At 41.8% G+C, this 24,343-nt stretch overlaps 1 long non-coding RNA gene and 1 pseudogene across 1 annotated transcript in view; both read right to left on the bottom strand.

The window, feature by feature from the left end:
* LOC106509893 overlaps positions 1-24,343 on the bottom strand; it is a 164,770-nt gene that overhangs the window by 25,259 nt on the left and 115,168 nt on the right. The gene's annotated exons all lie outside the window — the stretch shown is intronic.
* Positions 4,331-10,263, bottom strand: LOC110260106 (annotated as a pseudogene).

Genomic DNA, 24,343 nt, shown 5'->3' with positions numbered 1-24,343 from the left:
TAAGGAAGCCAGCCAAAACTTATTAACAGATTGAAAAGCTATTCTTTTCGGATGAAATTAATTTTACAGGCTAGTCTGAGAGAAACTACAAAATAAATTTATGTAGGAATATCAGAGAAAGAATTTTTATGAAAATGAAAATGAAAAAAAATTAATTGGCAGAGATTATAAAAGAACAGGAATTGGAAAATAGAGTCGTTAAAAGGAGAAAAAAAAATATAAGAATACCTAGACAGGACACAACAAAAGAGGAAATAGCAGATTGGGAAATAATACAGAGGAATTATTAGAGTTAGAAGAAAAAAGTCATCAAGTATGTATTTTCAAATAAAGAGAATGGAAAAGTAAGAAAATGGAAAGAATCAAAAATTTTACAGGGGGAGTTGCAGTCATGGTTCAGTGGTTAATGAACCTGACTAGTAACCATGGGGTTGCAGGTTTGATCCCTGGCCTCGCTCAGTGGGGATTGCAGTGAGCTATGGTGTAGGTTGCAGATGCAGCTTGGATTCCAAATTGCTGTGGCTGTGGTGTAGGCCAGTGGCTACAGCTCCAATTAGACCACTAGCCTAGGAACCTCTATATGCCATGAATGTGGCCCTAAAAAAAGACAAAAAGACAAAAAAAGTTTTACAGGAAAGAAGACACAACTTCGCAGGCAGAAATACACCTCCACTACTGTAGTCATGTGTGAATGCCATATAAACCAAGAATAAAGAGTAAAATTATAAAAACAATTGGAGAAAGAAGGTAGGCTATCACAAAGTTTTAAAAATAAGACAAAGAAGACAACTCAATAAAGCAAGAAAAGATAGAAATTGGTGGGCTAATGTATTCAAAGCGCTGAGGAAAAATAGTCAAAATCTAGAATTTTATATACAGCTCAAAATTTATTGTGAAATAGGAACCAAATAAAGGCATGTACACATATAGAAAAAACAGGAGAGTTTGACAGCCACAGGTCCTCACTATGAGAAGTTTTGAAGTACTACTCCAACAAGGATTAAAAAAGAAAAGAAACTCAAACTCCAGGATGGAATACAAAAGATAAATTATTATACATGCACAGATAGAGAGCAAAAACTAATAAAATGATAATGTCACAAAAGCAAAGCAGTGAAGATTATTAATGAATCAAAATCTGGTTTGTTGAAATAGTCAATGAAATTAAAAAATCTCTAGCCAGACTGACCAAGAAAAATAGACAAATTACCAATATCAATAATGAGAGACATGACTAAAGTCTATTGATTAAAAGGATAAAAAGATATACTGTAATACTATAAATAAATATATATGATACATATAAAACAAGCTGCAGTATGTCTATACAATGGAATACTCTTCTGCAATAAGTCAGTGAATTAACTAATACATGCAGTAATGCGAATTTAACTTCAAATCTGTTATGCTAAATGAAAAAAAGACTATATATTGCACATTTCCACTAAAATTATGACGCAGAAGACAAATACCAGATGATATCACTTATATGTGGAATCTAAAATATGGCACAAATGATCCTATCTACAAACAGAAACAGACTCACAAACATAGAGAACAGACTTGTGGTTGCCCATGGGGAGGGGGAGGGAGTGGGATGAACGGGGAGTTTGGGGTTAGTAGATGCAAACTATTGCATTTGGAGCGGGTAAGCAATGAGGTCCTGCTGTATAGCACAGGGAACACTTGTGATGGAACATGATGGACGATAATATGAGAAAAACTATATATATATATAAATATATACACACACATATGTGTATATTTAACTGAGTCACTTTGCTGTACAGCGGAAATTGACAGAACATTGTAGATCAACTACAATAAAAATTTTTAAACAGAAAATACAGATTTCTATATCTAAGAAAAATAAAGAGTTTAATAATTGTCTAGATAAAGCAAAGAAAGAACCAATGACTTGAAGATAAATCAATTGATATTACATGAAGAGAAAAGACGTGGAAGAGAAAGAGAAAGAGGAAAGAAAAAGAAATAATGAAATTATTGAGTGGAGTATCCAAAATCTATAGGACAATACCAAATAGTCTGACATTCTTAAAACTGAAAAAAGAAGAGAAAAGAGAAGAAATAAGGAAAAGAAATATTTGAGGATATACTGGCTGAGGATTTTTCAAACAGATAAAAAAATATTAACCCACAAGTACAGAAACCTCGGTTAGTTCCAAGAAATGTAAATAATAACATAAAAAATCACTTAGGAATATCTTAGTAAAATTGATATGATAAAGATAAAGAAGTATTAAAAATTCCTGGGTGAAAAAAGATGCACTACATATAGTGGAATAATAATAAGAATGACAACTGATTTCACAACAGAAACCATGCAAGTCAAAATGACAAGTAACAATATCTTCAAAGTACTGAAAAAAAATTTTCTGTTTTTTTTGCTTTTTAGGGCCACACCCACGGCATATGGAAGTTTCCAGGCTTGGGGTCCAATCGGAGCTACAGCTGCCAGCCTACATCACAGCCACAGCAAGGCCAGATCCGAGCTGTGTCTGCAACCTACACCACAGCTCGTGGCAACGCCAGATCCTTAACCCACTGAGTGAGGCCAGGGATCAAACCCGCATCCTCACAGATACCAGTCGGGTTCATTACTGCTGAGCCACAGTGAAACTCCCAAAAGTATTGAAATTTTTAATATATTCTTGTTATCTATCTATCTACCTAAATTCCCTTCAAAAATGAAAGTAGGGGTTTTGCTGCAGTGTAGTTTAGTAACGCCTAATAGACGGGTCTCTCATGCAGATAAAATCTATAAAGGTTGAGCAACACACACAACAATAACAACAATAATCTAAAATTACTGGAGCCAAACAAAAGTAGTAAAATTCTGGAGACAGTTGAACCCTTAGAAGAAAGAATGACACTCTGCACATTCCCTGTTGTTACAGCTTTTACTCAGGAGAAACCCTAGGGAAAATCTACAGTCTTTCTGGCCTGAAGAACTAGAAGAAAGAATTGGGGCGACCATAGAGGTAAGAACTTAGGGGGAAATTTCCAAAAAGGAAATAACCAAAGAGGAGGTATATTATGATTTTAACGAATGATGACCAAGACAGCTCCATTAAAAGCAGTTAAAAGGAAAAATGCTTAAATAAATTGAAGACAATCTATAAATAAATGAAAAGCATACCCTGTTTGTCTCAGTCCATTCGGACTGCTATATCAATACACCCTAAACTGAGTAGCTTCTAAAGAAGAGAAATTTCTTTCTCACCGTTCTGGAGGCTGGCAGTCCGAGGCAAGAGTGTCAGCATGGTCAGGAGAGGGCCTTCTGGATTGCACGTCTGGTTGTGTCCTCACACAGTGGGAGGGTGCAAGCAAGCTCTCTGGGGTCTGCTTTATCAAGGCATTAATCCCAATCACGAGGGCTCCAGCGTTACAACCTCATCACTTCCCAAAGGTGCTAGCTCTTAATATCACCTTGAGGGTCAGGATTTCAACATATGACTTGGGGGAGAACACAAATATTCAGCCCATAACATACTCATATATTAAAAGACTCAATATTATCAAAATAGCCATCTTTTGCAAACTTATCTAGATGTGCACCCTCAATCAAAATTTCAATAGGCTGTTTTGAAGAAACTGACTAGATTATTCTGAAACGTTTAGTAAAATGCAAAGAATTTTGAATATCCAAAGCAATCTTGAAACAAAAGCCAAAGGTTCAGTAATTGAGATAAGTGGTATTGACGCAGGGATCAAAAAATAGATAAAATGACCAGAATAGATCTTAAAAAAAAATTCCCAATTATAGTTATATGATTTTTGACAAAAGTGCAAAAGAAAGTGAATCAGAAAGGAGATCCTTTCAATAAATGATGCTGGAGTAACTAAATACTCACACAGGGAAAAATTATATATATTCACTCTCTTGGGATACAACATGATGGAAGACAGTATGGAAAAAGAACATATATATATATATACACACATATACGACTGGGTCTCTTTGCTGTATAGCAGAAATTGACACAACACTGTAAAGCAGCTATACATTAACACAAGAAAAGAAAACAGAAAAATTAACCTTTAACCCTACTGTACATTATAAATAAAAATTATTTTGATATAGTTCACTGACCTCAATATGAAAGTTAAAACCATAAACTTTTATTTATTTTTTTGCATTTTAGGTATATGGAAGTTCCCAGGCTAGGGGTCAAATCGGAGCGACAGCTATTGGCCTACACCACAGCCACAGCAATGTGGGATCCAAGCCGTGTCTGTGACCTACACCACAGCTCACAGCAACCCCGGATCCTTAACCCACGGAGCAAGGCCAGGGATCAAACCCGTGTCATCATGGATACTAGTTGGGTTCGTTACTGCTGGGCCATGCAGGCACTCCAAAACCATAAACTTTTAGATAAAAACATAGGAGAATATATTTTTCACTTTGCACCGGGCAAAGACTTCTTAGGTCACAGAAAGCAGTAAACCATAAAGAAAAAAAAATGATGATTTAACTACAATCAAACTTTAAAGCTTCAGTTCATCAAAAGACAACATTAAGAAAATAAGTAAGCAAGTAAAAACTTGAAAAAACTTGCAGAACTTATGTCTGACTAAAGTCTGGTCTTTGTGATATATAAAGTAACTTTATCAATTCAATAATAAAAATAAACAACTGAAAGAAAAATAGGTAAAAGATTGATAAAAACAAGCTTTGGGTAGGTTATTAAACTGAAACTCTCATATTGTTAGTGAGAATATGAAATGGTTCAAACACTTTGGAAAATAATCTTGGCAATTTCTTCTAAAATTAAACATACACCAAGCTATGACCCATTAATTCCACTACTAAGTATTTACCCAAGATATCTGAAAACATAAATTGATCCAAAAAACTTACACAATGTTAATGACATTATTATCATAATATTAATAATGGCACAAACTAAGAATAAATTAAATATTCATTAATAAAAGAATAGATATACTGTTGTATATTCATGAAAAGGATACTATTCCATAAGAAAGGGGTTGAACTACTGATACATGTAATAACATGAATGAATCTCAAAAACATTTTGCTGAGTGAAAAGAAGCCTTACACAAAAGAATGCACACTGTATTATTCCATTTGTATGAATGTTAAAACAGATAAAATCATTCTGCAGTAGAAATAATAGGAATAATGATTGCTTCTGGAAAATTTGTCAGAAGGTTGTATATGAAGGGCATGAGGGAATTTTCTGGAGTAATAGTAATGTTTCATTACTTAATAGAGGTTTTGTTTATATAGGCTTGTGAATTAAACTTGGTAGGTTTACTCTTAAATGTGCACATTTTCATTTCATATCAAAATAAAATATTTAAATAAATATCGAACTTGAATAAATAACCTGGAGGCTGAAGTACTTGCTGGGGGAATGTACGGATATTGAAAGTAAAGCTGTAATTTACTTTGGCTTTCATTAAACAAGTAAGATAGCTTAAGAATGGATATATAGAGATAAATGTATAGATAGTAGAGCCAGAGTAGTAAAATATCAATAATAAAGTCTAGGTAGTGGGTATATTGGTAGGGGTAGGCTGATTTATAACCCTCACATTCCTTAGAGTTCCACTGTGGAATATGATGAATAGAGAAAGACAGTCCCTGGCTGTAGACCTGAACCTCAAGGCCTGCCCACATCATCCATACCGTACCCCTGCTTGCTCCCCTGACAGATTTAATCACGTTCTCCTTTTCCTTTCTTATCCCTCACTGAGAAGACCTTCTTGTTGGTACACACCCAAACTACACCCAATACTGCCACCATTGTGTCACATCTCCAGCTTAGGACTGCACAACCTAGTGTGCATGTACCAATGGTGACATCCCACTCGCAAGAGAACAGACTCAGCGAAGAGTCCCACACTATCCTTGGATGTAGGTTCAGGTTTTTGAACAGGTCATTTGAGCCCCAAGTACTAAGAGTATGTTCTCAAAGTGTTGGTAGATAGGCAGGTGTTCTAGATTGCATGCTCTTCACACTATGGGAAAGAGCATGGCTGCAGTAAGGCCAAATCAGAGCTCTCTAAAAACACAGGACCTAGGATTGGGACTTTGTAACTTGTTTTAAGAAGCTACAATGATATCTCCTATCCACATATTTTTATTATGTGAATGACAATTCTCCCATTTTGTAGTTGGATTTATAGCCTGTTCCCTTGAAATTGAGCAGGTCCTTCTGACATCTGTTTTTTTTTTTTTAATGTACCATTTTAATCATTTAAATATACAGTTCAGTGGCATTAAGTAATTCACATTGTTGTGCAAATATCAACACCATCCATCTCCAGAACATTTTCATCTTCCCAAATTGAAACTCTATACTCATTAAACAGTAATTTCCCATTCCCCTACTTCCAACCCTAGCCCTTAGTAATCACCGTTCTACTCCTAGACTGCTTTTTGACTCAGTTCCTCTTTTACTTAATGAAAGCAGCACCACTGTTAACTGATGGGATTGCTTCTATATATGCAAGTTTTATATATGTGATTGAGTTTACTGTAAGAAAGGTGAGAGAAAATGGGATTGGAGAAAGAAAAGAGGTGGAGATCAATGAATCAGGGTTTTCATCTGGGCCTCCTATCCACGGGCGTTAGCAGCCCTGCCATGGACCCACCCAATTCTTCCACATCAAGAGGTTGATCTCGCAAGCCATTTCCAGGTTGTAGACTAGACAGAGGGTTTCATAGCTTTCCCTCTGTCACTGACGGCAAGGCTTTTGATAGTACTGTCATCGCTTTATGTCCTCAACAAGCCCATCCTTGGTGAGGGTTCTGTTTAGGCTCCTGTGTGCACCTTCCACGCTCCCCTCTTGTACCATCACAGCACTGGCAATGAACTTCAGATGTTTTGCCATGACTTTGGATTTAAGTCTTCAGCCTACAGGACCTCTCAGCACCTGTAGCTGACATGAAGCTGGCCTCAACTGGCACTTTTAACATCCTTGATTGAAGAGTTTAGTGGAAGAGATTATTTAACTTGCAAGGCTAGGTCATAATACTGTCCTGCACTTTTGCCTATTCGCTTGGGATGCCCATGCTTGAAACCAAACTGCCATGCTGTGAGGAAGACCAAGAAGTCCATAGAGAGGTCCACAGTGAGGAACTGGCCTTGGCTGAGCTCTTAACCAAGAGTCACCGCCAAACTATCATCCATGTGAGTGAACTATCTTGGAAATGGATCCTCCAGCTCCTAGTTGAGCCACCCCAGCTTACGGCATATGGAGCAGAGATGAGATACCCCTGCTGAACACTATCCAATTTGGAGATTCATTATCAAAACAAATGATTGCTCTTGTTTTCACAACTAAGCCACTAGGTTTGAGGGTACTTTGTTGCTCAATAATAGCATGTGAGACAGGCCCTGCATGCCCAGAATTCTGGACAGTGTATTTTATTCATTTTTCTTCCTGACCTGCAAATTTTTACTTTAACACTTTATCCTTTGTGAGGTTGTACCAAAACCCTACCCCAGCTGGTTTCGCTATCTTCTGTGCTCCAATAACACAGTATGTATTCCTCTATCCTAGAATACACGATACATAATCATTTCTACATTTATATATTTGTCCTGCTAGATGGTGAAGACAAAGGCTACATCTTCTTCACTCTGGAGCTTGAGTATCTAGCACTGGAGCTTACATACAGGAAGGGCTCCAAAATATCCACTGAACTAAAATAAAATGTACAGCCTGCATCAGAGTTTTCCACTCGTGATTTAACCGGGGATATTTTAGATGTGGCCATATGCAAAAACTGACTGCTAACAAAAAACGATGTCGATTACTGCAAAAGAAAAAACAAAGTCTGCAATTCAAGGGAAGACCAAGGAGGCCCAAGAAGAAATTAGTGCTCATGTTGGTTGTTGCCTGTAAAGGAGTCAACATTACCCACAGAGGTGGTAAGGGCATTTTACTAGGACAAACACAAGTGTTTTCTTCCAAAGTATTTGGCTTCTTTCTTGAGATCCAGTCTATCATGGGTATTTTCAACTCTCAAGAGATTTGGATGGGTTGGACTGAGTCAAGAATAATCCATTATTCTGAAAATTAGAAGGTCCAAGGGTGCATTTTCTTTGAAAATTGTCAAGAAATGGACACAACGAAGTAGTCCAGTCTTTGGTGTTATGATAACTACTCCAAACAAAGAAAGGAAACAATCAACTATCACCATTATTATAAGGAAAGAATGTGAGAAAAATAAGCTCACATGTACCATGGTCTATTTCAACCTAGATAAGATTTACAATTTTGCAAATACATTAAGGTTTCAGCACTGTGAAAGTTTTTTTGTTGGCTCCCTCCTACTAGAAAATTCTTCTGTATTTCCTAGGAGACTATTCAGGAGTATTTTAGGCAAGAGCTTAAAAAGAATTTTGCCTGGGGGAGACAACCTCTTATAAAAAATTATTCTTGGCCTCTCATTTCCATTCCCAGGTTAAAAGCTGATTTGTAGTGCAATCCTAACATCTCCGTCCGGGAATAGGCTGGAAGTGTCAACAATCGATGCAATACCCTAATTCTCATGGTACTTAAGAGGCTCATCTTAGAACTTGAACTTCTCATGGGAAAATAAATCAACTCAATTCCTCTAGAAGGTCATCAAGGACCAATGCCTTTTTCATCATTGTTCTCCATTCCATAGGTTCAGTTTTATCCTAAGGCTGGTTCCCTTTTGCTATCACAGGATAGCTACAAGTAGCAATCCTTCCTCATTCTTTCCAACAGGAGTGAGAGACCATCTCTTCCTGAGGATTTTCTTACGATCAAAGAAAATTTGACTGAAAGCCCCTTAAAAATATAATCTTACACCTCATTGTTTGAATGTGTACTTCCTGACCATTGACAAAACAATTTTTCCCTCCAACGGAGAATGCCACATGGTGATTGGCTTAAACCTGAGTTCCCACATCCTTCTTTGGCAACAGGAGAACTAATGACTGTGATTTATTTAATGCAACTAAGAGCCCAAACCTGGATCTGGGAAGCTCCAAAAAAGAAGGGCTAGAATGACTGCCGAGGAGAGAAGCGGTCTTTTGAGTACTGCTGTATATACTGCAGGAAATGCTATCAAGCATCCAGGGGGCTGGTTGACTTTCAGATGTGTCCTTTCTATCTTATATTTTGTTTTCCATTAGTTTCTTGGAAGGATTCTTTAGCAGCCACAAAACTAACCAAGAGCAGCAAGTCACACTGGTCAATTCTGCCCTTTGAGGGAAGACAATGTGGCAGGAACACTTGCTTGGGTAGTTGAACAGATGAAGCACACTGCTTCAGAATCTGAGAAAATTCCAAAGCCAGATCTTCTAGGGAAACAAGATGCCTGAGAGTCTGTCAGATTCCCTGAGGGGTTGGGGAAGAGGCCCGAGGATTTTTGTACCCTTGTTGCTCTCGGCTAATATCAAGAGGAATCCAGGTGTCTGAAGAGTTTGGGAAGGAAGATTGTGTGGCAGTGGCTGACTCAGCAAAGTGATCTCTAAGGAAATGTTCTCAGCTTTATCCTCTCTCAGAGTCCAGGATACATAGCACTTTAAAAACTCTTGCCTCTGTGGCCCGATTAGATTGGGAAATACATTTTTTGTTCCAGATATTTATTTAAAGTTTCATTTACACTTAATAAATCCATAGCCATGGCATACATGGAAGGTTTCCCCAAGTGGTAATTTACGCTTTTTGAAGAATTACTTTTCAAAGTGCATGGGCTGCCTGTCACTGAGGGAAATTGTGGCCACTCAGTTTTCAGACTTATTGGCTGTTATAGATTTGGGAGTTGATATATTTTTGAAATGTTTATGCCTTCTCTTTCTTGTTAATTATTGATCTAAACCTTTATGGATTCTGAAGGATTTGTGAACAAGGCTTTCATTAATCCCCAAGGCTGCTGAGGAGTCTGGGCCATGCAATTCCCAATTCACAGATAGGCAGGAAACTTGGGAATTAAAAGGCTAATTCCCAGGGTCACAGAGCAGGTCAGCGCCGGCCACACTTACAGAGTTTTCAACAGGGATACAAGATTTTACTGGCTCACCAAAGATGACCCTTTAGCCGTACGTAGAGCACGCGGTCAAGGGTGGACCCAGACAAAATGAGATGCAGCCCCATCCTTCACATCCCCCCGCCCCGACCCGGGGGCCTCCTCTACATCAGGGACACTGATCCCGGGCCCTGTTTCATCCCCAGCCTGAGTGTAGTCTACCTTCTGGTGGATTGATCCTCTTAGTCTAAAAGGGTGGGGAAGCTTCCAAACCACCAAACCCCTCCCCTTACCCACTCCTCCTCCCCTTCTCTTCCCTCCCATCGCCCACCTGCCCACCATCTAAGGCAGTGGAGTTCTCAGAAACACTGGCTAGAATCTCTCAGAACACAGTCCTCAGAGAATCCGAACATGAGGAGTCCCAGGTGAGGTGGTTTCTTGATTCTCCTTCTCATTGGTGGGAACCAGTGGGGGCCTCAGGACCAGCCACAAGCCCTGCCACAGACCCACAGACAGAGCAGACACAGGACCACACAGCCAACACGAGGACGCTACCTCCTCGGGCCCACAGCAGAAAGAAAGGAGGAGGGTGGCACTTTGTTTTCCCATTTCTCGTTCTTAAGGGACCTGAGCGGGGCCTCCAGGGCCTTGCCCACTCCCGGCTGTTTCCTAAGAGAGGGCTTATTAAAAAGAAAGTTTGGAAGCTTCTTTCCTTTCTGTGGACAAGACCACCTTCACCTGCTCAGTCTCCCTTCCAGAAGTATTTAGTAACTCCCAAAAGCATTTTTGCCTCCCTGGCACTTTTCTTACCTCTTGTTTGCTTGGAGGTTTGGCTTTGAAGTGAACATGGTACAGTTTGATGGGGATAATGCCAAAGCAGACCTCAGATCCTGGAGGCCTAAATGCCAAGGTGAAGGTCAGATGTCACCCTGTGGGCATTAAAGTTACCTTTTCCAAAGTGCTGCTTCATCCCTTGGGAGCCAAAGAAGTCCCAGCCATCTCCCTCCTGCTTGAGCCAGAGGCACCACGCGTCCTGCAGCACTTGCTGAGTGCGGGAGAGCTGACGGACTCTCCCATCTAGACTGGGGACCCTCTTCCCCCTGGGAAGACCCTGAGTAATCCTCCCTGCCCAGGCCCTCCTAGGTAAGAAACGAGGATCGGACTCCTCTGGGTAGATGTAAAGGCTTCAATCCTTCAGTCACATGCTCCTGATTACAAATTCAAGAATGAGGGGGCCCGGATGGGGTGCTTGCCTCCAGGAGGCCTGTGGTTTTATGTGTGTGAGCAAACACATTTTGTTTAAGTAGACCTTCCTCCTGCCCCCACCTCCAGCCCTGCCTCCGCCACCCCGTCTTTATTCATTGCTACCAGATGCGGCCGGCCGGGGAGCACACGGGCTCCCACGCGGGTGAGAAGAGGGAAAACTGATGAGCTGCCATAGAGCAGTGTGTATGGGGCTTTGGCTTTGAATTTTGATTCCCCTCCCTCCCCCTCACGCCCTGCTAACCAGGCCTCCCAACAATTTCTGTTCTGTGTCCTTCACATCTGAGAAGGGCCAGATGAAAGGAGCCCCTGTGAGCCTCCAAGGAATCAATGCTCTTCCTGACAACTGCATGGAGGCCCAGGAACTGGTACCCAGCTGGGAGGCTTGTGCTGAAAGCCCTGGAAGGAGCATCCCTATCAAGCTCATGGCCACCTCCCCAAACACCAAACACTGAAAATGTGCCTTGTCTGCAGCACCAACCACCTCAAGCCAGAAACAGAGCAGGCCAAGGCTGAGGAGACTAAGAAGGGGCGTGGGTGAGACTGGAGGAAAAGCTTCACGGCCACTGCTCACTCTTGAACCCCATTCTCATCCATCCGAATGTCTCAGCCTTCTGACACTGCATGTTACATGAGAGGTTCCCCCGCAGTAACAAGCTTGACTAAATGTCCTGCTTGGTAATAACCACTCTGACCATCCTCTGGGCCTACGTCCAAGGACACCTCTCCTTTGGAACCTACCCTGATATCCACTGCAAGGTAGGCACCGCTGCCTCTGTGCCCCACAGCTGGGCTTACATGCATGGTACTTTGTGCCCAAGGAATTTGGGGGTACCACTACTGTCTTGCTCAGGGATCTCCTTCTTCCTGCCCCCAGCCCAGGGTCTAGAGCACAGTAGTGTCTCAATAAATTGGATCAATTACACACTAGAAACATTAATGAGCTTGGTGTCAGAGACCTGATTTGGAATCCTGGCTCTGCCATGCACACCAGCTGTGTAAACTTGGCTATGCCTCATGGCCACAGAAAAACTTGACCTCATCATCTGCAAATGGAATCGGTGGTCTCATTCCTGCCGTCTCCACCAGCACACTTATGGACTCAAGTGAGAAGTCAGAGTTAAAGGGCTATATCAATTGCACAGCACAGTATACAAGTAAGTTCATGTTATAATTGCTGTCCTTTACTATTTCCATTATTAATTATTTTCTAGGTTTATTACTATATATAATGGCTATTGAAGGGGGACCCTTCTGAAGAAGTTCACATCAATTACTCAGTCATCTCCTCTAAAGTGAATTAATTTCCTTTATTCTCCTCTTGAGGTCAGTTTCAGCACAGAGTAGGGTGGGGATGAGATTCCTCAGCTTAAAAGTGAAGAACTTGAGCCAACCTCTCCCCAGCCATCCACCCCAAATCTACAGACCCAATGGTCTGATCTGTGTGCTCCCAGAACCTCAAGAAGTCCTGACCTTTCAAAGTGAGCAGGGACACACTCCTGGGACCTAGCATTGCATGCATAAAAATTTAAAAACTGAATGTGCCATGAAAAGACAGGGAGGAAACTAAAATGCATTATCAAAATGCAGAAGCCAGTCTGAAAATGCTACATACTATATGATCCCAACTGTATGACATTCTGGAAAAGGCAAAATATGGAGACAACAAAAAGATCAATGGTTGCTAGGGGCTAAAGGGAAGTTTGAATAGGCAGAGCCCAGAGGGTTTTGAGAGCAGTGAAAATACTCCATGATCTCATAATCATGGATACATGTCATTATATATATGCCCAGATCCACAGACGGTACAACTCCAAGAACGAACAGTAATACAGACAAGAGACATTGGGGAATGATGATGTCAATGCAGGTTTACCAGTTGTAAAAAATGGACTGTGCAGATGTGAGATGCTGATGATGGGGGAGATGGTGCCTATGTGAGGACAGGGGATATATAGGAAAATTCTGTTACATTTCAATCTTGCTGTGAACCTAAAACTACTCAAAAAAATCTTTTAAAAAAGAGAATGTGTGCCTCATAACAGATGCTCCCATTTACTTCCTTGGGAATCCTGAAAGCTAACCTAGTTGTTCGACTTTTCCTAAGATTTGGGGCCACTTTCAAGGCTTCCTGAGGGAAAGCAAAGTGGGGCAGGAAATGAACAGGATGTTTAGGACCAGAGGAAGACACAGCAGGAAAGAATGGACCGGAGAAATATAGCACAGGGTATGCCCAGACCCCAGCTCCACCACAGGCCTGGATGGGGGCACAAAGCTTCTCAGGCAGGGCTCTTGAAATTGTCCTGGGATGAGAAGGAAGATTTCCTGCCCTGTGGGCAAAGGCACTAAGAAGCCAATGCTGCTATTTTAGAGCATTGTTTTCTACACTTAGCACCAGGAATAAAGGGCCATGGACTTCCTGTTTCTTCACTGATTGCTTCCACCCTGTGCTTCGTGAACTTTCTTGCCCTCATCACCTTGGCACGAGCTTTGTTATTTTGTCTCTCAGAAGATAAAGCAAGAGCAGCAGGTGGACACTAGGGAGGTGGGTGGTCTTGGGCTCTTTCCCTTGTGCGTCTTCCTGTGAGCACTGTCTCTGTGTTTGCGGGTGTGCTTCCTGGCCCTGCACTGGCTAGGTTTTCCTCAAAGCCATCCTGAGGACACCACTGGGTGGGGTGGCCTATAGGCAAGATGCATTATGGGAAACCGGAAGAGAACATAGGCTCAGGCACAAGTGCTTGAGAGTCTAAGGGAGGAAGAAGGTTCGTTTCTGCCCCAGGGGATGAAACGCCCCCCAGCCTACTGTGCTACCTATGAAGCATATTCTGGGGACAGAATTTAGACTTTGGGGTTGCTAGTTATGACCTGTGATGCTTCCAGGACACAAATGTGACGGGTAAGTATTAGGTCGTGAGAACTGAGAACATTTGTCCTTCAATATGCAATTGCTGAGCTGTTGCTGCAGGAGCCATCCTTGGCCACTCTCCCGCCAGCCCCGCAGCCAGGCGCATGGCCTACTCGTGCTCCCACATCCCTCCACATTGACCTCTGCTTCTGCACGTATTATAGGATATTGAAAGGATGTGCTTACTTCTCTGGCTTCCTCAACAAACCATAAGCTGTCAGAGGTCATGGATCCTCCCTGTAAGACCATTTCTGGTGACCCAACCTGTCTTTTTGACCCATGGACTTCACAGCGTATGGCGCAATTAGCAGATGCTCAGTAAAGGTTTGAGGGGTGAAAGAAGGAATAAGCAAACTTTAAGGCGCTAGAAAGTCACAACAGAAGTGGAGAAGAGCAACTGGTCTTTCAGCATCCAAGCCCTTCCAAACCAAGAAAATAAACAGTGATGACAAAATAAACTGGTGGATGGATGGATGGATAGACAGATAGATAGATAGTCATAACACTGCATAAAATATATGAGTCAATAAAGCTCTGCCAAGCACTTTTCAGACATTATCCCATCTAACTCCCCTACGACCCTACAAGGTTGGCAGGATGACTCAACTGCTTCAATGGAAGAACATGATCCTGAGAAGGAAACTTCATCAAAGACACTCTCTACAGACCTCCTGCCCCTGCTGGAGTGATTCCTGGACCAGCGTTTCTGACCATTTGGAGGAAGGGGAGGAGGGCAAGAGACACTGCATTTACTGGGTGCCCACCATGTACCAGGCAATGGGCCAGGTGCACTATACATACATTCTCATTTAGGCTCACAGGAATCCACAGGGAGTTGTATTATCATCTATAACAAATTAATAAATGAAAAAAACCAAGACTTAGAAAGGGGATGAGAAAAGGCTGAAATGAGCCCAGGTTCCAGGAAGGACCACAGAACCTGGTATATGATTGACACTCAATGACTGCATATTGAATTAATGGAATGGAATTCAACTGAATATTCTCTATCCACAGAGGCAAATTTTTTTTTAGGGTGCCTCATTTCAGCAGACCTGGCAGACTGCCTCCCTCTTTAAAGCGCTGCAATGAGCCCCAGGAGCCATTTGGAAAAGTGAGAGCAAGAAGTGGTACCTCCCACGTTCACGAAAGTGTGTGGTGGTCATGGATTTGAGTTGAGGCTGTGGTTTGTGGGCCACAAAATCTCATCAGCCTTGTAAAGGGAGATGTATTTATGCAAAACACTTGCCAGTTGGACTGATCAGGGCTCTTTCTCCCAGAATACCTTAGGAAGGCCGTTTTGGTGGTAGCAAGGGTGGCTATGAGCCAACTTCGAGCTCTGTGCACACCCCCTGCAGAACATAATTACAATGCTATTTATTATATTTGACATAAAATCCTATGGCACTGGGATGCCTGAGTCTCCCGCAGTGATCCAGAGAGGAACAGGGTAATCATTTTAAATAACTGAAAATAATTTGCCTTTAAAAATGTGTATATCACTTGTCTCTTACTTGGAACTATCTCTCAGTAAGGGAATGATCATTTTAGATTTCTGCATCTTGCTTAGAAACTAAAACAACATTTTCACATGGTGGCACCAAAAGTTTATGTAGTTTAACATTATCAGATTTAATTTTTAAATTTTTTTCTTTTTTCTTTTTTTCTCAGCTGCAACCACGACATGCAGAAGTTCCCAGATCAGGGACTGAACCTGCACCACAGCACTGACCTGAGCTACAGCAGCAACAACACCAGATCCTTAACCTGCTGAGCCACCAGGAAACTCCACAGATGTAATATTTTAATTGGAAAATGAGCTAGACATTCCAGGGCATGAATCTTCCTGAGAACTTGCCATCTCCTTGTTCACCCAATGAATCCAGTCATGCAGTTGGGTGACAGTCAACACAAAGGTCAGGTGGAGGCCCCACCCTTTGGACTGTTTCTTTTCTCTTGGATATGTTAAAATATTATAAATGTCAATTATTCCCATCTTCATGGCTCAGACAGGCTGAATAATCAGTTACTTCCCCAGCTGCACAACAAACGCTGGGGGAGGCAGAGGCAGAAAAAAAAAAAAAAAAAAAAAAGGAAAACGTAAGAATTTGAAAGCAATTACAGTCAAAACAGGTCATCTCTTTTGTTTCTGCAACTCTTGTGCAAAAAGTCCTTCCCTGCTACTGTTCCCTGGGCGCCAGAGTCTGTTTCCCCCTTAGAAGCAAGCCACGGCTTGCAGCAAGCTTTTGTTGACATGAATTCCATGTTGCCTGGTGCTTTTGTTTATTTCACACATAATTCACATTTTTCTATCTTACATGCATTTTTCATAGTCCGTCCTGAAGCAATGTCCTGGCTTCCATCTGGGACTCCCCGTCTAGGGTCAAAGTCCCTGCAGATAACTGGGTTAAGGGTGTTGATGGAACACTCAGCGGGATGGAGCTGACATATTAGGAACTAAATTCCTACAATACAGATTGAAAATCAGTTTGGATCAGATCCTAAACCAAACATGAAAATGAGCATGGCTCAGGTACCTTGGTCTTGAGGACAAAATAAAGACTCCAATTTACTTCTTTTCTAGTCTTTTTTGAGGGAGTTTTCACAAAAATTAGTGGGGGCATAGGAGAAAAGTGTCAGCTTTGGATGTGTCTTAGATGGGGCCCCCAAGGGAGAAAAAAAGTGCAGGACAGAGAGCAGGAGTAGGGGACACATTGGGTATCATTGGTGGAATCAACGCCATTCTCAAGGTAAATGACTTGTCACAACTCCTTAAGCCTTCAAGGAAATGTCCTAAAAGTGAAGAATCATTTTTCTATCCCCCAGCTCCAGGATACTTGTATGGAGCTTCTGAATGTGACTTTTTTACTTATGGCAAATTCCATGATAAGCTCTGACTTCATGGAAGTTTAGGAGACCAAGACTAGAAGAATGATCAGAAGCCACCTAGTCCAACTTTCCACAAAGCAGGACCACTGCTTTGCAGCCTCTCCAACAACCTAGACACCCAATAAATTGGATGCCCACTGTCTTACAAGGTTACCCGTTTCCTCGTTCAACATTGTCTGTGACCAAGCTCCTCCTTCCATTGAGATGGAGCACAAAACCCCCTGTCGTCCATTGACGAGTGTCCATTCTGCCTCAAAGTCAGAAGGAACAATTCCCTTCCTTTAACCATGGCTGAATTACCTGATGGTTATCAGCATGGGTTTTGTGCTCATTCTGTCCCGAGTTCAAGTCCCACCGCCACCGCTTACGCATTTAACTTTAGGTAAATTACCTAAGTTCTCCATCCCTCAATTCATCTGGAATATGAGCATGATAGCAGGTTCTATCCCAAAGCTCGGGTCTGTCTTTACAAGGTCCAGTGGTGGTGCAGTCACAGGGCAGAGAAGGAGTAATGAGCATAAACCAGAAACTCGGTGCTTTGTCCTGGCTTTGCCATGGTGAGTATGAATCATACAAGTCACTAAACCTTTCTGCAACTCAGTCCTCCCTTTTGTAAATGTCATAAGAGCTGTCCTGCCTCTTAGCATCCAGGCGCTATGGTAGAGAGCAAATGCAAACATGTGACTGTCGTGGCTGTGCACCTGTAGACCTATGGTGCAGCCCCACCGCAGGCCTAGGCAAACACTCAATGCTCAATAAAAGCCTGTGGACTAAACCGCATCCATGCTCTCAGAGGAAGATTAGGAACTGTGGGCTGAGAAGGGAAGAGGCTTATTAGATGAGGTTTACAATTTGGCAGGCTCTCTGGGAGGATAAAGGCCACAGAAAGCAGAAGGTGCATGTTTGGGCTGCCAGAGAAAGATCTGGGATCTAGGAAAGGATTTAAGTGTCACCTGTAGCAAAAGAACTGGAGACGCAGGAGTGATGAAAACGCAGACCCCTGGGCTCCGGAAGGCGCTCTGTGGTTGTCTGTGTAGTGCTGATGAAAAGGAGCTTCAAGGAGAGGAGAGTAAAGAGGGGCCCGATGTGCTGAGGGGATCATGGGTGGATACTGGCTGGGCTGAGTGAGGGGCCAGAGGTGGGGAACAGGCATGGCTCCCCCATTCCTCCTCCCCCACCCCCACCACCGGGAGGTGTCTCAACTGAGCAGTTGTCCTTGGAAACTCCAGTGCTGCTGCTGCTTTTAGGAAAACAAGGCAGGGGAGGGGCTGCCCGAGGGTAGAATGCAGAGCGCCTCACAGTCCACTTCCTCTCTAATTCTCCAAGTCTCACTCCTCTTTCAAGACCAAGTTCAAATTTAACCTTTCCCGGAAAGCCTTCCTTGGACTCTGGAACAATGAAGCGTCTACCCCTTTCTAAAATTTCTATAGGAATTTTGGTCTGTATAAATCATATAGTAATTATGAGGACAAAAATACAACTTCCGGATGATTTATCTCTTTCTGTCTTAAAATAAAGTTATTTAACATTTTACAAGTAAAATATATTATGTTCTCCATTCAGCCACCTAACGTCCCCCTGGAACATACATCAAACATGACACAAAAGGGATTTCTAGCTCATTTCATTCTTGCCTTCATGCTCCTGAGTTCGTTGCCAGTTCCTCCTCTCTTGGTCTTGCTTTCATGTCTGAAATAGCGGCCAGCATCCTTTTTCTGGCCATGACTTTGCCTCTTGTTTCTTTCCAGCTTTCCCTCGGTAGTCCCCCTGCCCTTATGCTACCTCATGGAGCTATGTGCTTGCATCAGGCTGGCTCAGAAAGGGACCAGACTACAGGCAGCTGAGGAGGAGGCTGAGGCCAGCTTGGTCCCACCACTTCAGTCCCCACCCTGCTGATAGCAGAGCCATCCACAAGCTCTAATTTTAGACTAATGTGCCTTTAAAGAAAGTAGCAAAATGATCAGTGGAAGGAGCAGTGTGAGAATTGGTGCCAGAAACAACATGGATGGACTTCCCTCAGTGATAACACTGGGTCTTGCAAACAGAAGGTGCTTAATAAATGTCTGTCGAATAAAATATAGAGACCCGAGGCAAAAAGAATCCATATTGAACCCCCAAATGGAAAGGTTAAGTAGGGCAGAACCAAGACAAGAAGTACTTATGACAAGGGAGAAGGGTGACAGGAGGCAGTGTCCTTGATCTTCAATGTCAGCTTATAGTTCATATGTATTATTCATAATTTTAACATAAAACAAAGGGATGCAGAGCCAGAGCTGCCTCCTCCAACCCCCTGGGCCACCGTCCTGAGGACAAGGAGCTCCTGGCCCTGTACCATCCACGGCAGGTTAGGAAGCTTGCTAACCAGAGGCAAAGAAAGGAGACCATGGTCCCACCCTGTCCACACCACCTTTCCACCCTTCCTCTGCTGGGCTCAGATACTACCATGGCAATGCCTTCAAAACAACGGACTCCAACCTGGTTGAAAATATTGTCGCTTGACCTCAGGTATGTGTTGGCTTTGGAGGACTCCTACGCAATGAGTTGGGTGATTCATCTGTTTGTCACAATGGGGAATGGGATGAAGGAACAGCCCACAAGGACAAGAGGTCACAGGGTAGTGGCCATCTCTACCCTCAATAACTATAACCCTTCTGAGAAGCCAAGCACCTTGTTTACCTTCAGTCATCATTGTCTCTACGTTCCCAGCCCCAATATGCCTCCTTCAGATCTGTTCTTTTACCATTTGTGTCTAGGTGGCACGTATTTATCTCATATGTAATGCCAAGTACGTGTCTTCGTTCTTTATTATAACAATTATTTATTAAGTACCTTCTATATGCCTGGCATAGTGCTAAATGTTTTCTCATATTCTGTATCATTTATGCATTATATCAATGACTATAAATAACTATTGGTATCATCATTCTACTCAGGAATCTTAAACACAGAGAAGTCACCCAAGGTCACACAGCAAATAATAAAGTTAGATTAAAATCCATATTTTCTGAAGCTAAGACCAGTGTTATTTCCACTGGACCATGTTTGCTTTTAACAAATGAATAATAATGTTTATGAATTCAAAATTATGAATAATATGTATGAACTATAAATCCCATGATAGGGGAGACCTCTCTTGTTTTTTTATATTTAATTTATTAATATATCTGTAATTACTTAAGCATTTAGAGTAAATATGGAACTCCATTGTTGATGTTTCCATTTTGTACTTTGCCAGGTACTTATTTGTCCTGGCAGCATTTCGGACGTTGTTTTTTCTTAGACATCTACAGTGAGGTGCTTTTCATGCTCTCCATCTGTGTTGTAACTCCTCCTCCCATAGCAGGTATGAACCCTACTGTTTCTTCCTACCAACTTCAGCCCATGGAACAGGTCTACAGCCTCAGTGGTGGTAATCTGAAGTAGGATATTGATTTTGAGTTTTAAACAATACACATTTAGGACTTAGTCAAAATAGAGTCTATAGTCATAAGCAACGGGCAGTCCATAAGCAAGGACTCTACTCTTCCTTATATGTGGAGGAAGAGCAGAGTCACCAGGGAGTTAAGACTTGAAATGATGCAGGTGGAGTGCCTGGATCTCTGCTTCCATCAGTTTTGACATAAATCTGGGAAGAAGTGGCTATTCCCTGGCTCAATCATCTGGCCTACAATCTAGTGGGTTTGGGAGATTTGCAATTTGGGCTGAAAAATCCAAAGTGTCCAATAAAAACAAAAGCCTAAAATGGGAGACATTGACATGAAGTAGTGTGAAAACATACTCCGTTCCAATAAAGACAGCTGAAAGAATTCCCCCTCTTGTAACACCGAGGAAAAGCGATGACATATTTGGTCTCACGCTGAATTAATGAAAACATAGGTTTTTTTTTCTTTTTGCAGAGGGTGAAAACATTATTTGGTGTCCTTTTCCCACAATAGATGCTAGCATTTCACAACAGGTGAACTTTGGAAATAAAACGGAGAAGCTGAAAAAAGTAGTCTAAGAACAGGGCTTTGGGAACCTTCTTCATGTTTACACCAGAAACTTCTCAAGGCCAGTTTACTCTTCTACATTGTTTCTGCCTGTTGTGAATTAAGTTTGAAATACCTTCTCCTGACATGTGGCATTTCACCTTGGTGCTCTTTCTCCATGGAAAGGCTTGCCCATCTGTTTTGAGGCAACTTGGCATCAGAATCTGATTCCTCTTGGAAACTTTAGGATAGGACTGGTCATCAAAGCACATTAATCTCAACTAAACCTGCAGCTGGACACATGCATCAAAAGCCCCACTGCCTGACTCACAAGTGTTCTCACCCTGCCTACTGCAGTCCTACAGCTTACTCCCCTCCTTGGCGTGCCCTCTTTCCTACACAATCCAAACTCCCCATCCTCTGCATGGATAAGAGCCCTTGGCTCGTTTGCATATTTTAGCCTGTTCAGGCTTCTGTTTAGCTTTTGTTTATCTTGGCATTTCAAAGCATTATGTCCATTTTTATTATACCCTTGACAGACCAAATCCTAGTGCCAGTAGACCACAATGAAACAAACCACTTAAAATTTATAGTAAAAAATTCAGAATATATTTTCCATGGAGCCTAGAAGTTTCGTCCCCTGGTAAAATACAGCAGGCATAACAGTGCACTTCCACTCCACATATGTGACCTTCAGAACTGCCTCTGATATTTGACTTTCTATCTTTCTCTCTCTCCCGCAACACACACACACACACACACACCACAAATAACTAAAGTTAATTCTGGTATAGATGCCTATTAACTTTTATAATACAGCCACCAAACTAGATGCTGAATTTTTAACATGGAAAAAAACTGCTGTTATTTTTAAAGAGTTCTGAAAGACTCAGAGTCCCAATTATTTCAACTCTGTCTATAGAAGAGATAGAGCCTCGCCTGGCTACTTTCAGCTCTTTCTTTACTGATAGACAATTTTCCCCTAAAGACTAAAGGCTATGAGGAATGTTTGGACTCAACTAGATGTGTACCTTCTCATCCCAACATCTTACCTCCAGACAAACCCCGTCTGAGTTTTGAGACTTCTCCCATTGCTCATTTGTCAAACAGCCAAAAGTGGGCACCATCATGGCAATTACAGTCATTCCTGGACTTAAAGCTAAGAGTCCCCAGAGGAGCATAAGACAAGATCCTTTCTTCTCAGAGAGGTAATCGAGTTGAGATTAAAAGTTTGGACTCATCAGCCCCTATAATCATGTGAATATTCTGTTTGGAGAGAGAGAGAGAGAGAGAAAGAACAAATGGAAGGAAGGAAGGAAGGAAGAGAAAGAAAGAAAGAAACAAAGAAAGAAACAAAGAAACAAAGAAAGAAACAAAGAAAGAAACAAAGACAGACAGACAGACAGACAGAAGAAAGAAAGAAAGAAAGAAAGAAAGAAAGAAAGAAAGAAAGAAAGAAAGGAAGACAGACAGACAGAAAAGAAGGAAGAAGGAGGGAGGAAGGAAGGGAGAAAGAAACTAGGAAAGGAAGGAAGGAGAGAGAAGAGGGAGGGAAGTGAGGAAGGGAAGGCGGAGGAAGGAAGGGGAGACATAGAGATACAGATATAGATATATAGACATGTTATGTTTCCCTGGAGAACCCTGACTACTGCAACATCCATTGCTACATAACAAGTGATACCAAAATTCAGAGGCTTTAAAAAAAAAAAAAAAAAAAAACATATTTATTCTCTCACAGTTTCTGTGGGTCAGAAACCTGGGCTCAGTGTATCTGGATCTTTGGCTTCAGAGTCTCTCACAGGCTTAAATCAAGGTATGTGCTGAGGCCCCAGTCTCATCTATAGGCCTGCTTGTGAAAGAATCTGCTTCCAAGTTCAATTACATTCTTGTGGGTAGAAATTGGGAGGGTTCAATCCTGTTGAGATGAGAAACTCCGTTTTTCACTGGCTGTTGGCTAGAGAGAACCCTCGTCTCCTAGTCATGTAATCCTTTCCATAGGGCAGGCTGTGACAAGGCAGCCTGCTTCATCATAGCAAGAACCAGAGAAAGAGGGCTGGCAAAAAGGAAGTCACAGTCTTTCACAACTTAATCACCCATGTGACAGCCCATCACTTTTTCCATGTTCTACTGGTTAAAAGCAACATGTTCAGCTTATCCTCAAGGGGAGGGATGGCACAAAGGCACTATTACCAGAAGCTGGGGATCACTGGGAGCTATGCTAGAAACTGTCTACCCCACCCATCCAACCTGCTTTCTCTCTTTCTCCACGTGAACACTCGGCGCAGCCTTGAGATCTCTTAAAAGGCATCCAACATAACTTGTACCATTGCAAGACTGTTGTCCTACCTACAGGGGTCTTCCTTGTTTCTACTTCCTGGCAAATTCTACCCACAACTCTGGATGTGTATCTCAAAATCATCAGTTACCTTATACATGTAAATACTTTGACTTGGGTTGGGAGGAAGAATACATATCTGGAGTTGTGCTGTTTAACCTCAGGAGATGTGTAGGTTCACATGAGAACAAGTCACCATTTGTGCTGCTAGAAGAAATGAACCTAATTTTATTAGAGAATTGCTATGCAGAATGTGGGCAGTTTGCTTGGGAAGCATCCAGGTCTTTTGGACCATCTGGAAAGAGAGAAATGGCCATTCTTATCAAGTTTCCATTGCTAAAACCATAATGGTAGAAACACAAGTCTAATTTAATTTTAAGGGAAACATTTTCAACCCTCAAGAGAATGACTGGTTTTAGATTCTGGGTTCTGTTTCAGGGAGGCATTTTTGTCTTCTTACTGCCTTCCTTCTACTCCACGGAGAAGAGAACAGTATTTAAGGTTGGTTTTCTATATGGTAGAGGGTTTGCATGCCACCTCATCACAAAGGTATTTATCTTTCTGAGTACGGTAAAATAAAATTATACCAATGTATGCTTGCCAAATAAAGTTTAAAAATCCAAATGAAGCGTCAGACATGCATGATTGCTGTAATCCACAGGTTTCTCTCAATCCAATAAAGAGCAAGAGAGGGAGAGAATGAGGGGTATATAGAGAGAGGTAAAATTTCACATCCCCCATCACAGGCTTTTAAAATTAGTTCAGAGAATTAACAGTTTAATTTGGGGAAGTTAATTTTATTACTGTTATTCATAACATCCTCCTTCCCTTTGTTTTCTTCAAGTTTATCCATTGGTCTACTGTTTCTTCACTTTTCCAACTGAATAGTGGTTACAAAAACTGGCATGAGCAATCACTCTGAATAATAAGTTTGAACACAAGATTCCAAGAAAATGAGAATGAAATGGCACACGTGTGGG

Source organism: Sus scrofa, chromosome 3, assembly GCF_000003025.6.
Source record: "Sus scrofa isolate TJ Tabasco breed Duroc chromosome 3, Sscrofa11.1, whole genome shotgun sequence".
NCBI lineage: Eukaryota > Metazoa > Chordata > Mammalia > Artiodactyla > Suidae > Sus > Sus scrofa.
Note: the sequence above shows the minus strand (reverse complement) of the source record. Positions and strands in the feature narration are given on the sequence as shown.